This window comes from Paroedura picta, chromosome 14 (assembly GCF_049243985.1).
Source record: "Paroedura picta isolate Pp20150507F chromosome 14, Ppicta_v3.0, whole genome shotgun sequence".
NCBI classification, from domain to species: domain Eukaryota; kingdom Metazoa; phylum Chordata; class Lepidosauria; order Squamata; family Gekkonidae; genus Paroedura; species Paroedura picta.
The window spans coordinates 3,930,842-3,935,301 of record NC_135382.1 but is presented as its reverse complement, the minus strand read 5'-3'; positions in this window follow the sequence as shown (position 1 = coordinate 3,935,301).

Below are 4,460 nucleotides of genomic sequence, written 5' to 3'. Positions count from 1 at the left end.
CAATTCCCATGAGCCCCTGCCAGCAAACGCTGGCAGGGGCTCGTGGGAATTGTAGTCCATGAACATCTGGAGGACCACAGGTTGACTCCCCTGCCCTAGAGTCTGTCCTCCAAAGCTGTCATTCCTTCCAGGCAACTGAGGCTCTTTAGAGGTACAGTTAATTGAATTCCAGGAAAACTCCAGGCACCAACTAGAGGCTGGCAACCAGAGATCTGATCACACTACATAACTCCCAGACTGCATCTGTTGGCCAGAAATGTTGGGATATGAGGAATTTGTCATTTGTGGCTTGGCTCTATACTTCCATGTATCAGACTTCCCCTTGGGCAAAATATTGCCTCCTCATGGCCTTACAGGCCAAATAGCTGTGGATTGGTCTTCTTTCTTGGTTCTACTTCATTTGAGTTGGAGCAGCTGCCTGCAGCCCATCTCTGTGGGGACCCTTCTGACTGCGTTTTGGAAGGACAGATAGTTTCCAGGAATGGCCCGGCTTCTCGCACAGGGACTTATGAGGGGTGGGTGGGAAGGATTCACCTGCCATGCTTAATCGTAAAGTTTTGCTCAAATGCTGTAACATCCCTGGTGTCCCCTGGTGATGCACTTACATCGTTCCAAATGCATGGGGCATCAGTATGTCAGATCCTGCGGAGTTCCCTGCCCTTTTTTCCCCACCAGCCAGGAGAGCAGCAGCAAGGAGCGCCTTCTGGAAGTGAGGGAACTCCCCCCCACCACCACCACCACTAAGAGATTGGAAGCTCTGGAAGACCATCCTTGGTTTGCCAGGCCTCTCTTGCTGCTGGAGAGGGTCCCCTTGCTACCCCCAACGTGTGTGGGTCTGCAACCGTGATGCTTTACAGTGCTGAGCTGTCCTGCGTCTGTGTGTGTGTGTGTGCACACTAATTACAGTCCCCCTTTCATACATTTCCTCATTTACAACTTGCCTCATTGATTCCACTCAGCCAGCTCACATCCTTTATACAAAGAGAAAACAAAAGAGAAACACATTTTTGTTGTTTTAAAAGAGAAGCCGGCGGTTAAACACACTGAGGAATAATTTCACATTCATTTCTTAACATCATTGCAATGACACATACTACTGAAAATTAACAACAACAATCCTATATAATGTTGATTTTCCCCCAGAATAGTTTCCCCTCTCTTCTGCCAAGCTTTGATATATAAATCTTGTGTTCATGCTTTATGGATCTTTTGTGGGATTCAGCAGTATTCTCCCCAGGGTCTCTTTCTTAAATCCTATATTTCTTGGTTGCTTGAAGAAACTGCCAAAAATTCAATTTTGTCTTCTCTGAGATCTGTGCTGTTTTGAAACTAACACAGATCTCGTAAGTGAAAATAACTGGAGATGCTAGCTGAAGACATTTTGAAAGTACTCCAAATGCAGTTTATGCCAAAGGACACAGGGCTGTCACTTAAAATGGCAGGGCTGTGCCAGGTACCACATGTGCTCCCTTTCAGAACATCTAAGTTACTTCCTCTTGCATCCCTTATCTCACACTGCATCACTGCCTTCTGGAAAAAAAATTCAAATCATAATCCTTAGTTTGAACTCTACACTGTTCAGTCATGTATTTGTCCATGCAAGTACCAATCTTTGCACCTTATTTGACATCAAAGGCCAGCAGAGCCTGTCTTTCTCTTGAACAACATTTTTATGGTGGTAGCAAAACTGTTTTGAGCCAATGCAATTATAAATAGCGGCCGCGATTGAGCGCGGCCACCATTGATGCGGCGGGGGCGCCCGGGAGCGGCGCGGACCCATCTGCGTCAGTGGGCTGTGCCACGGCGTGCTGGGGAAGGGCGGGGCTGCCGGCCTTAAGAGGCCGCGAGCAGGCGGCCCGCCCTCTTTCCCCTCGGACCTCGCGCCTGGACAGCTACCCTCCCGTCCCTCCCTGTTTGTTTTCATTCGTCGCAGTCGCGGGTCGGGTCATGCAAGGCAGGGAGCCTGTTGGCGGGGAGCCCGTCTGCGTACGGGACTCCCCGGAGTAGGGGGTCTCATTAAGGAGACTGGCCAGAACCGGGCGCGGCCTACCCGGCTGGGAGGCCAGGGGCCCGGGGCCAAGCGAGGGGAGGAGACCCTATGGAGGCGGACGCCTGTGGGGCCCTTGAAGGTCGCTTCCCAGGGATCCCGCGGCGGAAGGCATCCCATCCTCCCAGCTGGAAGTGAGGTGTGGAGCCGGAGCGCCGCGGTTGTGGTGGTCAGCCGGCCGGCTGACAAGGAAGGGGCTCTCTTACCTGCATGCGGGCCAACCCTCCCGTTGGAGGGGCCCAGGTTAATAAAATGGCTGCGGCCAATTTGTTGCCAGGATTGGGTCTGCGTCGTTACTGGATCAGTCGCCCCCTGCTAGTCAATAAGTATTGTTGGATAAAATCACATGGAGGTACTATAGAATACATTAATCATTTTTAGAAGTGTTTCCTACCTGACAATTTCCAAGTACAAGTATATTCTCACAACTCACTCCCATGTCCAAAATGAATCCATATCCTCCAAGCCCAGCAGCAGTAAACCTCTAATTATTGGGGCTAGGAAGCAACATTGACTATTAAGGAGGGCAACATGGAGTTAAGAAAATCGCAAGCTGTAGGCCATAACCATGTGATCTCAGGCTTCCAAGTATTTGAAAAGTGGTTCAATTGGCAAGAAACCAAGAGGAAATTGTTCCTGCAGTGTTGTGGTACTGCACTGTATGTGATGTGGTCACTACAACTAAATCAGAAAATGTTGCATTCTGTTGTTTCCAGTGAGGCTCATCTTGCATTTCAGTTCTAAGTTAAAGGACAGTTCCATGGAAGACCAGATGCCTGGCATGCAGAAGGTCCCCAGTTCATTCCCAGTGGGTGATATGAAAGTCCTCTTCTAGAGACCTGGGTGTAAACTGCACGGAGCTTTTATTCCAATCCCAGGTCGATTCAGTCCCTGCCCTCTACACAGAATGCGATTTCCATTTGGATTTGGGGCGATTTAAAATTTCCTTCTGCAGCAAGAAGGATTGATCCAGAGTGACCCTACCTTTATTGTGCAATATCTTAGAGTGCTTTTAATCCTCAATATATTTAAAAATCACATTCTTTTGAATCTGGGTTCGCCTCCATGGTAGAGAACCCGTGATTGGCTACAGGTGGTCATGTGACAAACTTGCCTTAAAGGAGAAGCCCCTAAGTTCTCTCAACTTCTATTGGTCTTGGATTTTTTTTCTGCCTTCTTTGATCCTCCCCCCCCCCTTCAAGAAAAGAAAGGATTTTTTCCTCCCTCCTCTGACTTCTTGGATCCTCTTCCCCTCTTCAAGAAAACAAAGAAAGAGTCTCCATTTGCCTCCTCCCCCCTCTTCTGAGCCTCCCTAACCACGTGCAGAACACTTTCCTGTTTCAATGGGGGGGGGGGAGAGGAAGACTCGAGTTCAAAGCAATCTGAATTCAACAGGATTGACAATTGAATAAACAAAGTAAGTGCAGACTCTGCCCTGGAGAACCTCTGCCAGTTTGAGTAGATAAGATTGACTTTAATTCAGGATACAGCAGCTTCACTGACATGATGCTCTAGAATCCCTACAAAATCTGACGGTGGGGATAACTTGATTCCATGCCCTGCTTGTCAGCTTCTCAGTGGACTCTGCCTGGTGCTTGCTGGTAACCTCCTGCTAGGCTGTTGGGCCTTGGATCTGATCTAGAGTAGCTGTTCTTTTGCAGTGAATAGACTCTGAGGACAACTGGTACACAGAAGCGACCCCAAGATGGTGTGAATGGAAGGACTTGTTGACAGATGAAGCTGCCTTCTGCTGAACCAGGACCCTGGCTCTCTCAAGGTCAGCGTCGTCCCAGGGTGGCCAAACCATGACTCTCCAGATGTCCATGGACTACAATTACCACGAGACCCATGTAGTCCACGGATATCTGGAGAGCCACAGTTTGGCCACTGCTGGCAGTCTACTCTGACTGACAATAGCTCTCCAAGACTTTCATATCCCTGATAGATCAAAGATTTGACTCACCATACCCCAGATTCCTATAAACATGAGCAGTTCTGCGTAGAACGTCACTGTTTACAGTTGCTGAATGAGAAACCAGGTATGATAGTTATTACAGATATTCATAATATTGTATATTATTTTATCATATTGTGCATGTTTTACCATCAGTTAGAAATGACACGAAGTTGGAATCTGACACGAAGGGCCATATTTGTAGGTGGTTCTCTCTGCACACAATTTTTACAGTCATAGAGGCTAAAAGAAAGAAACAGAAAACAAGCCTCTGTGGATCTCTGGCTGCAAAATAACCCGCCCCTTTAAGGAATTCCAGTTATTCAGTGGTTAAAATAAGAGATTAACAGCCTGATTTTCATAGGTTATCACCTTTCCCATTTGGCTCCCCCTCTGTTTGTCTTGCTCCTTGGGCTCAGGTTAAACAAGAGAAAGTGTTGTGACCCATAATTGCGGGCA